This window comes from Physeter macrocephalus, chromosome 17 (genome assembly GCF_002837175.3).
Source record: "Physeter macrocephalus isolate SW-GA chromosome 17, ASM283717v5, whole genome shotgun sequence".
NCBI lineage: Eukaryota > Metazoa > Chordata > Mammalia > Artiodactyla > Physeteridae > Physeter > Physeter macrocephalus.
In genome coordinates, this window is record NC_041230.1 from 32,554,902 (window position 1) to 32,570,460 (window position 15,559).

The 15,559-nt window shown below is 40.1% G+C and overlaps 1 protein-coding gene and 1 non-coding gene across 4 annotated transcripts in view; both read right to left on the bottom strand.

The window, feature by feature from the left end:
* The window catches only part of CDH8 (cadherin 8), a 382,227-nt gene that overhangs the window by 90,909 nt on the left and 275,759 nt on the right, over positions 1-15,559 (bottom strand). The window lies entirely within an intron of this gene.
* Positions 4,297-4,427, bottom strand: LOC112065255 (small nucleolar RNA SNORA18). The gene has a single exon (XR_002891933.1). It is a non-coding gene; the product is annotated as a small nucleolar RNA SNORA18 (small nucleolar RNA).

Here is a 15,559-nt window from a genome sequence, read left to right on the forward strand (position 1 = left end):
GGGAAACAAGTTAGTGTGGTAATTTTAAAACATGGCCCCAAAATTGTTTGACATGCCTCTCGTTGCAAGGTGGGGGAATATGTTCCACTCTCTTGAATGTATATTCTCTTACTAATCAATAGTATATGAAAAAAGTGAATTATGTCAATTTCTAGACTCAAGTTTACAAAGTTACCACCTTCCACTTCCCATCTTTGTTGGGATACTCACTGTTGGAACACAGCTACCAAGCAATGGAGAAGCCCAAGCTACCTCTTAGAAAGGCAGCTAACAGCCAACACCAATGTGCCAGTCATGTGAGTGAGTCATATTGGAATTGGATGGCCAGCCACATTCAGCCTATCCCAGCTGGTACCACATTCTGCAGAGACAAGCTGACCCTGACAGGCACTGCTCACATTTCATATTTGTGAGTAAAATACATATTTGTTGTTTTATGCCACTAAGTTCTGGAATAGTTATGTAACAGTAGATAATCGGAACAGATTTTAGTGTCTGGATGTAATGTGCTACTGTAATGAAAACTTAAAACATGTGGCATTGCTTTTGGGACCAGGTGGCAGACAGGAGCTAGATAAATTAGGAAGACTCTTGTGAAAGCCTAAAGGGCCCCAGGGAGAGTGTCGAAAGACTAAAGGATGTGAAGAGGCTGTTGACAAGGTCTTATAGTAAAGAAAATAGGGAAAGTATTATTGGAACTTGGAGGAAGGGAGACCCTTGTATGTAGTGGCTAGATTTTTGACCATGTCACCTGCAGGTCATGCAGAAGAAAAGGTAATGTACCTAAGAATTTGATGATTAAGAGATTCCAGGCAGAGGCAGAATTTTTAAAATACCACATCACTTCTTCTCATTGATTAAACAAAATGTGGATGGAGAGACATTGGCTAAAGAAGGAATTTTTCCATCAAGACTGGTTGGGTTTGAAAATAAAACTTTTTCATTTGCAGCTTCTCCAGAGAAAAACAATTCTCAAGTTAAGAAATATCTCAGTCCACCGATCAAATACAGATTGGGACAATATGATCCTTCGTTGTTACCATCTCAGAGAGATCTGAGGTTCCTCATGGGAACTTTCAGAGAGATAAAAGTCTCTGCGAAGATTTTAAGGACAGGATGATCTCCCAGATCCTCTCTGTTAAAAATCTTAAGAGTATTGAGCATAGCAGTTTCACTAGATTCCGAAGGTCAAGAAGGGATCATTGTGAAGAGATGTGGGAGTGTAGCTCTTTTTTAATGGAGTGTATTATAAATTGATTTGTTAGAAACTTACAAAGTCTTTAAAGGAAATGTATTGGTTTTGACTAAAAGAGTGATTATAAAAGGACAAGAGGAGAGATTCCTGTGGTGAGTGATGAAAGGTCTCCTTATGTCTTGACTGTGGTGGTACATACATGAACTGACACGTGATAGAACTGCATAGAGCTAATCTCTCTCTCTCTCACACACACACACACACACACATATACACACAAACACACAGAGGACAAGTAAAACTGGAGATATCTGAATAAGTTTGGGTAGACTGTATGGATGTCGGTATCCTGGTTGTGACACTGTACTATAGTTTTGCAAGATGTTACCATTAGAAGCAGCTGTATAAAGGGTGCACAGGAACTCTCCATCTATATCTATATCTATAGCTATATCTATCTATCTATCTATCAGGCTCCAACTCAGACCCAATGAAGCACAAGCAATCTGTGCTTCAATTATCACCTCCAGGTGGGTGTGATGCCTGCTGAACTCTGAGAAACACTAGCCTAGAGTTTTGTTCTGTGATAACTATTAAACATATACTAAATAGAGCCTTGCTACTCATATTTACTCCACTGACCAGTAGCATCAGCATCATCTGCAAGTTTATTAGAAATGCAGAATCTGTACTCCAGACTTACTTAGAGAATCCAAATCTGCCTTTTTACAAGATCTCCAGTTAACTCAAAGGGACAGAAAAGCTTAAGAAGTGGTGCCTTAGTGTATTTGCTGAACAGCTAGTATGTGCACCCCATGAAAATACAGCTTTGTTTCTAGTGATAGTGAGAACATTTGGGCACCAACTTCCTGCTGGGGCAGGGATATTAAACAAGTTGCCCAAGATCACACATCTTAGAAGGAGCCTACCTAGGATCTGAGCTTGCACAGTACATAAAGGGACAACAGAAAAGATCCTTCTGGTCTGGATCCCTCCAGAGCCTATGTTCACAAGAACGATGCTAAATTGTCCAGTCTTTCTTCATCTGTCAGTCCAGCTCCTGTGGGCCAGTTCTGGTTTCCAGCTATTTACAACAGGGAGTGTCTGAACTGCGGACACACATTCCACAATCAGAATAGATATTATTATTCACCCAGGCAGTTTTGACCATATTACTTTCTAGACACTAAGCTCATAACAGGAACCTCAGATACACCACCCAGGATGTTCTGGTTTCAGGATTGCAGAGTGTCTGTGTGCTCTCGTCCTCCTCTTCCCCAAGGCCCCACATTGATCCTTCCATGTGTATCACAAGGCACAGACTACAAGGCGACAGAGTGCACATTAGCTGTAAAATAATACCACTGGGAGGTAGAGTTGAAAGGGAAACCTCTGATTGTCTCTGACTGGATTTTCTGCCTATTTATCTTCTAAACTTCAATTCTGTGGAAGGTGCTGTCAGAACCAAGTATTATCTGAATGCACAACTGACAGCATAAAAAATCAGTTATCATTTTTATGTCTAGGGTTTAACTTCAAGAAAATAGCAATATTCAGATTGAGTAGATGGTTTAGGGACTTCAGGGGGAGGTGTAGTTTTTTTTAATCCTTTTTGCCAAATAAGTAGGGAGGCATAGCTAGAAAATGCTTCAAAGCTGCTAGAGGATAGATTAGGATTCTGTATATTTTGTAGAATCTTCAGAAGTGAAATAATAAATAAACAGTTATATCTGTAACAGCAAAGCACACGGCTAATGGAGCAAGGTAGACCCTCATTAGTAATAGCAGCTAGTATCATTGAGCATCATACTCCACTTTCTGCTGCCCCTGGAAATTCAAAGATGGACAATTTAGGGTGAACAATATACCATAACAATCAAATGAATGAATGAATACATCTAACATAACTAATTGTCAGTTTCAACGTACCAGGCATGATGCTAGGTGCTAACTAGGTACCTTCTCTACTTTAGACCATTCAACATTCCTACGATGTTGATATTATCATTCACATTTCAGAGAGGAGGAAGCTGAAGCTCAGAAACATGGGGGGACCTTCCCATAGTCACACAACGCATATGTGGCCTAGACAGAATTCAAACAAAATGCTATCTTCCCAAAATTCCTTCCTTTGATGACAGAAGTAGGAAAGGGCATTGAAAAGAGGTCAGGAGCAGTCAGTTGAGAAAGGAATGGGTTTTAGATTCAAATCAAAGAGCACCACCCAACTTCAGCGCTTTTCCTGTCTTTCTCCACAGATGGCTCCAAATGTGCTCAGTTTATCTTTGGAAAAGTAAGACTAATTACTACCATCTACATGAATCGCTAACCATTCACGTCCAATTACTGACACAGCATAATAACCATTATACGTGTCCATAAACTGTCTGATTAATGTTGCTGTACATTTCGTCTTGTCTCCACACTGAACCAAGTATACCAAAGATTCTCTGTCTTCATAGTCTGTTGTGTCATGAGCTTTGGGGAGGAAAGGTAGAGAAAACTGACACGGTGAAGGTAATAGGTGGCATGACATAGACCAAGAGATTGACTAATTTAAATTAGTTCTCAGCTCTCCAATGCCTATTTTATTTATTTTACAAAAAGTGTAAAGGGTTTTTAAAATTATGTGTAACATAGGCAAAATTATTTCAAGTCAATACATTTTTAAGGGATTGCACACATCCTGATTCCTTCCACTGCCAGTCACCTTAGTTCCTCCAATGTTTGAGTCATAATCTTCAAGACAACCCTTCCAAAAAGAACTTTTGCTCAATCCACAGTTGTCATGTCAAGTCATCCACAATTCTTTTAGTCAGGCTTCTTTGATATCCAATGGAATATGGACACACTTCAAAAATTCTCCACCTGTAATCTTTAGGATCCAGTTTCCTCAAGCAATTTACTTTAGGGCCATGTTCAGGGTTAGAGGAGATGGATCTGCCTGGTTCTGAATTTTAGACACCCTCTAAACATTCATTAAGTTCAAATCATATTAATTCCTAAGCTATCACACCCTAGAATAGTACAGATCTTTGGGATATGCCGATACCTACGATTAAAAAGTTTGATTGTTAGGTTTTTCATAGTTTATTTAGCAGCTCTGTCTTATACTTCTTTCCCACAGATTTAACACATAGTTCTGTGAGTAAAAGAAACCACATAGATATCCTGTGAGGCATTTCCAACGATGTAGGTCTATAGGAAAAGCCTCACTGGGATAGACCTCAACTCCAATGCTTATTGTAATGTGTAGAAACAATTCCCTTTCCTCTTCCCCTCAGAATATAGATACAGATCTATACACACACACACACACACACACACACACACACACACACACACTAATAACTCATCTTACAAGTTTAAGAAATAATTTCCAAGTAAATTAACTAGCTAGCATTTGTCACGTTTTCAAAGCAATACCGCAACTACATATATGAGGTGGTGTGGTCAAGGCTCTTATTGCTATCCTAGGAAAATGATTTTCTATCTCATTTTATCTTGTTTTCTACACTTGAAAAATGGGTCTAATAATACTTGCCCTTTACATACTTCAGAGAAATGCTGCAAAGATTAATGAAATACATGTAAAGAGCTGTAAGCTGGATAAATTAAGAGATCATCATCATTATTCTACTGGATTCTTCAAATAAAATTTCCAGTAGAACTATGACCCTACCAACCTTGGTGAGTAAGGCAGATATAAGAATGCAGGAATAATGTGATTTTTAAAGAGCTTTTTGTTGTTTGAATCAAGTGCTTAAATCAAATGCCTAAATCTCAAACAGATCTGAGAAACAATTTTTCAGAAAAAAAAAAAAAAAAAAAAAGAATGAAGATATCTGAGAATTAGGGAACCAAGAAAGGGATGATCTTCAAATGCTGCAAGCTGACACTTCAGTTGGCACCCAACCTTCAGATGGGATTACTATCATTTGACCCATGGTTCCAAAGACTTAATAAATGGACAATTAGGGTTTATTTCTCCTGAAATTTATCAAAATTAGTTGAGATACTCATCCAGCCTTTCCCCCACGTCTGTTGCTCGGCTGTATGTGGATAAATTCCAGTTGATTTAATTTTTCATTTCTGCTGCCAGATGTTTTGACATCACGCATTATAGGCATCTAATTGTTTAAAAATGCTCTCGCATTAATGCAGGAGAGTTCTACTGTTTTCTGCCTTCTAGGCTTTAACTATGATAAGAAAGAAAGTAACTTTATTGTTTTCAAATATGAAACAAGGTCTGAAATTCACATCTGGCTTGGCCCAGTACTTCAGCAATAGACCGATATAAACTTTTTATTTACTTATTTTAATTAATTAATTTTATTTGTTTATTTTTGGTTGCGTTGTGTCTCCGTTGCTGTGCACGAGCTTTCTCTAGTTGCAGCGAGCGGGGGCTACTCTTCGTTGTGGTGCGCGGGCTTTTCGTTGCGGTGGCTTCTCTTGTTGCGGAGCATGGGCTCTAGGCGCGTGGGCTGAGTAGTTGTGGCGCAAGGGCTTAGTTGCTCCGCGGCATGTGGGATCTTCCCGGACCAGGGCTCGAACCCGTGTCCCCTGCATTGGCAGGCAGATTCTTAACCACTGCGCCACCAGGGAAGCCCTAAACTTTTTAAATTAGCTGTATTCCTTTGAGAAACGCAAGGCTGATTCCATGGGAGGAGAGAAAGGAGTCAGAGAGAGAGGGGAGACTCTATATCCAGAATAAATTTAGTTATTTGCAAGGAGTCCATGTGCTTTTAACTTGAATATAGTCTACTGATGATGTAGAAAGACAGACTTGGTAGACATTTTACTTTTAGAAAGTGCTCATTCAGTGATCTTGAGGAAATTACCTCCATATATCTCAATATTATAAAATGAAGATAATATAATCTATTTACTTAACAGTCTCTTATCTCAATATTTATTGTACGAAGAAAAGTTAATAGTCTTTTGTCCATGCAAGTTACTTATGGTATGAAGAGGAGCTTCAGGCCAGCATTATCCTGGCACCTTAAAAACAAGATCAAACTTCTGAGCCTCAAGCATACACAACTCCAGGGATGCATTTATGTGCTTTGGAGAAGACAGTCTGCAGAGAGGTGAGAGGATGGGCACTCTATAAGGAGCAGGGCAGCAGCAGCCATCTTGCTCCCTTGAAGACAGTGGAAACATGCTCATTCTCAGTTCGATTTCTTTTGATGTGCTAACACTTTTCAAGGTGTTTACCAAGATGGTTTCTGCCTGATTTATAAGTGTGTGTGACACTCTTTATACAGTTCCTAGGTAAAATAACTACTCCATAAAATTGATGGTAATACACAGAGTGACCAAGAGGTGGTATTATTGTTACCATCCTCACAGTTTGTATTACCAGAATCGATATGGTACATAACTGTTCTTGCAAAATGAATATTAGTGAAGCACATGCTAATTACAGATTCATGAAAAGTCTTAGGGTTACAGAATGACTTTACGCTGTCTAGCAGAATGATCTTGAGAAACAAGAATAAGCCCTGGCTTATTTTCATATTGTTGTTTTGAGGCTTCAATGTTGTAAAGAATCAGTTTACAAAATATATAATATAAAAATAGAAATGTAAGGAATTCCTATTACTAGCAGAAATGAAATCTGGAGGCCAGAGTTATCCTTATCTGGCAAGAGCCTCACTTTCATGAATAAATTTTCCAAAATATCATTCACCTTGCTACATTCACTGAAATTTAGGGTTTTGTCCTCAGCTTTGTGGGAACAGAAACTTTATTCTGTCAGCACATTCCTGAAGAGAATGGTGCTTCAGCACAGATATGCATTAGCCAAGCCCATGGAAGACACTTGCTTAACAAGAATGTGGATACATTAATTTACAGTGAAAATAAAATGTCCGCCAAAGGCTTTGTAGTGTGGCACGATGGTTAAGGCAGAGGTTCTGGTGTCAGACAAACGTAGCTTCAAAGTTTGGCTCCACCAAGTACTAGTTGTAAAGTCCTTAAAGCTTAAAGACACACAACAGCTATCTGATTTTCTCATTTGCACAACGTAGATAATATAATTTCTAACCACAATGGAAAGTTTTGTAAAACACATGGGTGACTACTCAGAATGCTGCGTCAAGCTCTGAGGAAAGTAAGTGCAAGAAACGATGGAATGATAGTTGTTGTTGTCATTATTATCATCATCATCTAGGTCACCATATTTTATTGCAGCGTTTCTAAAATTGAATAAAATAGTCACAAAAATTGGCTTGAAAAAACATGGAGTGAGAGGAATGGGAGTTAGAAGTGCAATTTAAATCCTGGCAGCCCTGTGCTCTGTTAATCCGCCGATTTCCAGAGGCAGGGCTGGTCCTGAAAGAGCACATCAGGCTTGGTCCTTATACCAGGGTGTCACTCCCTGGAAGACCTGGATGGGCCCCCCGCCTTTATCTCTGTGACATACTTAATTCCCTATTCCTGCTCATATGCCTCTCTGAAAGAGTAACAATACCCGGGATTTAGGAGAAGGCAAGTCTTGATCTGTCCTGACAAAATGCTGTCTCTAGAGAAGGCAGCCTTATCTGATGAGACCCTAGAAATGTCAATTATAATGTCAATCTATTTCCACTGAGGATAACTTCATTTTCATTCTGCTCTTAACAATGACCAACATTTAGTGAGCTCTTACTCTCTGTACTATACCAAGAATCCTATGAAAGATGTTATATACATTACTTCTTTCAATATCCAACCTACATTTTGCTGGTGATAAATTATTTCATCAACATGATATCTAAGATATAGCAATACTTTTTGCTGTTACTATATCTCAAACTAATTGAGAAGATAAATGCCTTCTTAAGGCCATGGTTCTTACACAGTTTGGTCTCAGGGCCTCCTTATACACTTAAAAATAACTGACTGAAGAAATCAAAAAGGTTTTATTTATAAAAACATGTTACTAGCTTATAGCTCTCAATATTTACCAACTAGAAATCACAACTAATTTTTAAAACAAAATAATACACACACACACACATTTCATTAGCCATTGAGCAATGATACCAACACATGTCATGTAGCCTTTGGAAAACTCCACTCTCACGTGTGAGAACATGAGAGAGAAAAAGGCAAATAGCATCTGTGTATTATTATAAACACACTGTGACCTCACGGAACCCCTAAAAGACTTTACGCTAGACCATACTTTGAATATGCTGTTTTAAAGGATTAAAGATTTTTGCTTCCCCGACATGTTCCCCTGTATATTTCAACCATTCTATGATTTTTTTAAGACTAGGGACTATGGTAGGTGAAGCATACAACACTATAGAAAAATGTTATTATGTACACCTTACAAATGATGAAAAAGAGGCTTAGAAAGGATAAGCGCTTTTCCTAACATCACATGAGTTACAGGTATTGTAGTTAGCTTACAACCCCATATCTTTCTGTCCCCAAACCTGTGCTCTTCATTATCATATTATGCTGCAGCCACTGAAGATCCATCAACCCGAGATGGATGAGAACTTAGTGATGGTCTCATTTTATCCACAGGCTAAAGAGAACTCTGAGGTCCAGAAGTACCATTACGATAGGTCCAAGAATTGAACCTATGTTTCCTGAATGGATTTATCATACCCAACTCCTTGCCTCTTAAAATTAGTTGTTCCTATTGTAGACACAATCATTACAGTATGTGTCCATTAAGAAGAAGGACAAAAATATTCATGTGAAGGTATAGATGAGCCAAGTTTCTTGGCAAAACTATGCTGAATAAAATAAACATACTACCTTATATAACTTTTATTTTTATGATTTTTATCCCAAGTAGACTATCAGCAATTTAATTCCCTGATTTTTTTCTTCCCGAACGTATAGTGCCTAGCACAAAGCCTGGCATTTAATGACACATTTGTACAGAGATTAATATTTTTCAAGGATGTTTGCCCTGTTTGCCCATCTGTCACAGTTAGTAGCACCAAAGAGTAGAGAGTTCAGGCTTTGGTATTAAACCTGGTGGATTTGAACCTCAAGGTATTAGATCTGTGACCTCATACACATTCCCTGACTTCCCCGGATTTCATTTCATGTATTTCTGAAACAATGCTGAGGATGTGTCCATCCCAATGCTGTTATAAGAAGTGAATGAAACAAATGTTTGCACACAGTGGTGACTATCATTCTGCCTGGAATTAGGTAGCATCTCAAATTCTAGTTTGCCTTGATTGCCACACACAGATATTATTGAATTTAACAGATCTAGACGCTGAATCAAAGGAGATCGTAGGAGAGGTGCTCTGTATGCATCTATGCAACTTTCCCAAATCGTAATTCCTATGATGTCCAAAGACCAGTGAGCTTCTCCAGCCCTTCTACAACCCGACAATATACCTTGGGTGTTCGTTTTTATTTCCCTGTTGGCTAATAAGCACAACAGAAAGGTCCATGTGGAAATAAGTGTGCATACAGTGGAGGCTCCCATAACCATGACTGAAACAAGCCAAAATCAACAATTCCCTCCCTTTCATCACAAAATTCCCAAAACATCCTGGGTGGATTCATGCTATTCCCTTCGCCTGCAACATTCTTGCTCTAACTCTTCACTTGTCCCAATAGAGCATTGCACTTGACTCCTAGGGACACTGGAGAAGGCACCATACAGAGCTAATTTCTTCCTCATATGTGTTGTTAGGATGTGTTCTGTCTCCTTCCATTAGACAACCTGCTTGTAGTCCAGCAGTTATCTCCCTACTGCAGAAGCCCCGCCTCCAGGCCGGGAACTATGTCTTTAACCACATGTGACCATAGTGTCTAGTACAGAGGTGCAGAAATGTGTTTGACTCACTGAGGTTTTGTGTGCTCACTCAACAGTCTTTTGGTACATTTACTGACTAATTTATTAGATCTTAACTCTCTTGAAGATGGAGACTACAAGGGACAAAATCAATCATTCAGAGACCAAAACCAAAATAAAGATATCTAATTCAGTATTTTCCATTTTCACTAAGGTCTCCTATTTATATGCCAGAGGCCACTGTAGAACATCTAAATGCCTTTTTCAACCCATGCCTAACCAATCACTTCTGATAAATATCCAGATATTTTCAGATTTATTTTAGGTTATCAGTTTCCCTGAGAAGTCACCCAACATATCAGTTCTGTCTTCCATGCTTTTTATATCATTTCTTAAATAAACAAATGTGGATTTGTTATATTCTGGTATTCTGTGGAGCTCAGTCTTTGTTTCTTTGTAACTGCTACACAATTATATTGAAAATGTGAAAAACAATTCAGCAGGAAATCAAATGCTGGCTCAGTGTGGGTATTTTTATATCCAGAGATACTCAAATATTAACTGGCAATGAGATTTAGATACTGTGCCTAAAACACAACCTAAAGACAAGCCTTATTTAAGAGCTAGGAAAAAAAATATATATATATATATATGCTAAATAGAACATTTTTTACAAACACAGATTTTCTTCATAGCGCATTAGAATTGTTTTACTAAACAAAACAGTTAAAGTCAAGGCAGAGAATGTTCTAAAAAGTCTTTTTTTTTTTTAAGTCAGTGTCTCTTAAACATCAAGCTCACAATAGTCCACCTGAAAGAACAGGTGATGAGGCTTTTATTATTATTGCCATTGCTAAAAACAGATATAGAGAATATATTTATATTATACCATATTAAATAATAATAAATAATATATGTTATAATATGTGATGATTATATTAATGTAATCTATATTAATTACAGAAATATGATAATATTATATATGCATATATATTCCCTATCAACCAGGTGAGTTTTAGTTCCCTATTGAGTATTACAGTTTCCTTTTAACCAATAAATGAACACATTAGATCGATCAAGGAAACTGTTGATGTTCAAGTCGGTTGTTGTTAATGTAAACTAGGTTGGAATTCATATTTGTTTGGCTGCATAGTCGACACTTTTTCCTTCCGCATTTGTCATCCATGGTTTTATTCCATGTCTCTCTTCTTCAGCCTATTATTAATCATTCATTGTCAAATTATAACAGCAGGTGTGCGGAGCAGACATCAGCATCATTCCAGCCTTATCTCAGTGGGTTGCAGGAGCATTCAAACTTCAATATAAGGAGCCCCTTTAATTTGTTTTAAATTTAGGAACTGGAGGTTCCTAAAAATCCAAATTCCCCTGGAACAGGTAGTTCACAGATGCAAATTTTAGATTCATTATCCCCAGCTGGACCTCCTCCCACCCTTTCAGTGGGGAAAAATGCCTATCAGTGACATCCCATTGTGTTCTAACCTGTTTTATAAAGAGCTAGTCAAAGGAAGGCTGTGAACTCTTAAACTTTGGAAGGATGGACCATCTTTTCTGTTTTCTGACTTGTTAACGTGAATCATGATATGTCTCAGGAGCAAGTAGGCTATCACTAGGAGAGGATGCAGGCTCAATTGTCAGAGAGAGATTGGGCTGAAGAGTCAGACAAACCTAGGATCAAATTCAAACTTAGCCACCTAAACATGGAGAGCTTGAAGTTTGGTATCTTAGCTTTCTTTGTGAGATGAGAGACTGGTGGTACCAATTTATGGAACTGTTGTGAGGATTAAATGGATAAAGGGCATGAGAAGGGCTAGAATGTTGCCTAGCATACAGTAAGCAGTAACTCTTAATTGTATCATTACTTTCATCCTCGTCACCAAGGTTTACAGTCTCCGTCAGTTTCCTTGCTGCTCATTAGTTTTCGCCAGATGCCAATTCCTGTTCATTCAAACTCCATTTCTAACGCAGCTTCAGTTTTACTCTGAATCAGGACTGCAGGGGTTGTAGCAGTGGTTCTCCAAGTGCGGGCCCTGGGCCAGCAGCATCGGCCTCATGTGGGAACTTATTAGAAATACAGATTCTTTGGCCCAGGAATCTATGTTTTAACAAGCTCTCTGGGCGATTCTGAGCCACCATCATAGCCATGTTCTTCCCCTTCTCATTCTCCAGGTTGTAGGCTCTCTGTTCCACTCATAACCTATTCTGCTCCTAAATCTGGAATGCTAATATTCTGAGCCACACATTTCCCTTATTTTGATATTTCTATGTATTTTTTGGGCCCCTCTGACACAGAGAATAAGATCATTTCCTGTACCTGGCATCCAAAGGCAATCATAATTTTCCATACTTAACTTTCCAACCATATATTCTTTTCTCTCCTGAGTTCTCTAATCTTCAGAAGATATTCTATGCTCTTCTCCTCTTGATCAAGACGTTTGTTAGTTTGGAAATACATCTCTGACAAAAGCCTACTGTTGCTTTATGACCCTGATGAAAATATACCATCCACAAAGGATCTTCCCAGAGAAGACTGTCTCTCCCATCCAATGGAGAGATCCCACCCTACTCCAAATTATATGCTTTTTAAGTAAATAATATTTAGAGTTCAATGCATGCCTTAGAGACAGTTTCTTTACATTCTACTTCCTTGCTTCTTTGTGACAAACAGCATAACCCTTGACCTTGGGCATCACGTGGGGTGAACCCTTGTCCTATAGATACTCCAGGAACAAGAAAGTATCCATATCATAAGTGAGGGTGTAGAGTGACCAATGCCCTGCCACCCCAAATTAGATGGAAGCAAGTTATCATAGTTCAGAATTCTACCATCTGGCTAAAAGGGCCACCTGACCTGGCACTGAAATGCTAGGTGGGTGGGGGTGGATCAGAGATGGAATCAGCATCTATTTTTAGCCCTGACTTCTAAGCTCTGGATTAAGGAGTCCTGTAATCAGAAAACATGCTACATTTTCATTCTTTAGGCTTTGCTGCTTTGTAACCTGCTTCCACTTGTTCAGTACAGATCAGATTAAATGATAAATGGGCTTGTTGGGTAATGAAGTGTGGGCTGGCATAATTCAGGACTTGCCTCAGGCTCTCAGAGGGAAGAGAAATAAAGGTTCTTAGATCAGAAGCCTGGCTCCTTGGGGAAAAAGTGAGAGGACCTGAGGCTCCTCTCTGCCAGCACCTTTCTCATGGTCTCTGTCTCTGACCTTAGATTGGTTAATATTCTACGGAATTCTTCCTTTTGAGCACAGTCAGTGCCCCACAATTTTCATACAAGGAGAACATAGTCATTCCTGCCCTTTATGCCTCAGCTTCAATCACTCAGGAAAGAATGACTTTAAAAAATCCAGAGGAGAGCTGGGGAGATGGCAGAAGAGTAAGACGCGGAGATCACCTTCCTCCCCACAAATACATCAGACATACATCTACACGTGGAACTGCTCCTATAGAACACCCACTGAACGCTGGCAGAAGACCTCAGACCTCCCAAAAGGCAAGAAACTCCCCATGTACCTGCGTAGGGCAAAAGAAAAAAGAATAAACAGAGACAAAGAATAGGGACGGGACCTGCACCAGTGGGAGGGAGCTGTGAAGGAGGAAAGGTTCCCACACACTAGAGGCCCCTTTGCGGGCGGAGACTGCGGGTGGCAGACGGGGGAAGCTTCGGAGCCACGGAGGAGAGCACAGCCACAGGGTGCAGAGGGCAAAGCAGAGAGATTTCCGCACAGAGGATCAGTGCCGACCGGCACTCACCAGCCTGAGAGGCTTGTCAGCTCACCCGCCGGGGTGGGCGGGGGCTGGGAGCTGAAGCTCGCGGACCCCAGAGACGGGCATGAGACGCTAAGGCTGCTGCTGCCGCCACCAAGAAGCCTGTGTGCGAGCACAGGTCACTCTCCACACTGCCCCTCCTGGCAGTGGCGGGCTGCACAGGCTCCCGGGATCCAGGGACAACTTACCCGGGAGGACGCACAGCGCGCCTCAGGCTGTTGCAACGTCATTCTGGTCTCTACCGCCTCAGGCTCGCCTCTCACTGCGTACCCCTCCCTCCCCACCCTGGCCTCAGTGAGACAGAGCCCTCAAATCAGCTGCTCCTTTAACCCTGCCCTGTCTGAACGAAGAGCAGACGCCCTCAGGCGACCTACACGCAGAGGCGGGTCCAAATCCAAAGCTGAACCCCACCAGCTGTGCGAACAAAGAAGAGAAAGGGAAATCCCTCCCAGCAGCCTCAGAAGCAGCAGATTAAATCTCCACAATCAACCTGATGTACCCTGCATCTGTGGAAAACCTGGATAGAAAACGAATCATCCCAAATTGAGGAGGTGGACTTTGAGAGGAAGATATATTATTTTCCCCCCTTTTCCTCTTTTTGTGAGTGTGTATGTGTGTGCTTCTGTGTGAGATTTCGTCTGTATAGCTTTGCTTTCACCATTGGTCCTAGGGTTCTGTCTGTCCATTTTTTTCTGTTCTTTTTTAACTTTAAAATTTTTTCTTAAAAATTACTTTTTATTTTAATAACTTTCTTTTATTTTATCCTCTTTCTTTCTTCCTTTCTTCCTCCCTTCCTCCCTTCCTTTATTTCTTTCCTCTTTTCCTCCCTTTTATTCTGAGCCATGTGGATGAAAGGCTCTTGGCGCTACAGCCAGGAGTCAGTGCTGTGACTCTAAGGTGGGAGAGCCAACTTCAGGACACTGGACCACAAGAGACCTCCAAGCTCCATGTAATATCAAACGGCGAAAATCTCCCCAGAGAGAGATCTCCATACACCAACACCCAGCTTCACTCAATGACCAGCAAGCTCCAGTGCTGGACACCCCATGCCAAACAACTAGCAAGACAGGAACACAAACCCACCCATTAGAAGAGAGGCTGCCTAAATTCATAATAAGGCCACAGACACCCCAAAACACACCACCAGACGTGGACCTGCCCAACAGAAAGACAAGATCCAGCCTCATCCACCAGAACACAGGCACTAGTCCCCTACACCAGGAAGCCTACACAATCCACTGAACCAACCTTAGCCACTGGGGACAGACACCAAAAACAACGGGAACTACAAACCTGCAGCCTGCAAAAAAGGAGACCTCAAACACAGTAAGATAAGCAAAATGAGAAGACAGAAAAACACAAAGCAGATGAAGGAGCAAGGTAAAAACCCACCAGACCTAACAAATGAAGAGGAAATAGGCAGTCTACCTGAAGAAGAATTCAGAATAATGATAGTAAAGATGATCGAAAATCTTGGAAATAGAAAGAATAGAGAAAATGCAAGAAACATTTAACAAGAACCTATAAGAACTAAAGAGAAAACAAGCAACAATGAACAACACAATAAATGAAATTAAAAATACTCTAGATGGGATCAATAGCAGAATAACTGAGGCAGAAGAACGGATAAGTGACCTGGAAGATAAAATAGTGGAAATAACTACTGCAGAGCAGAATAAAGAAAAAAGAATGAAAAGAACTGAGGACAGTCTCAGAGACCTCTGGGACAACATTAAACGCACCAACATTCGAATTATAGGGGTCCCAAAAGGAGAAGAGAAAAAGAAAGGGATTGAGAAAATATTTGAAGA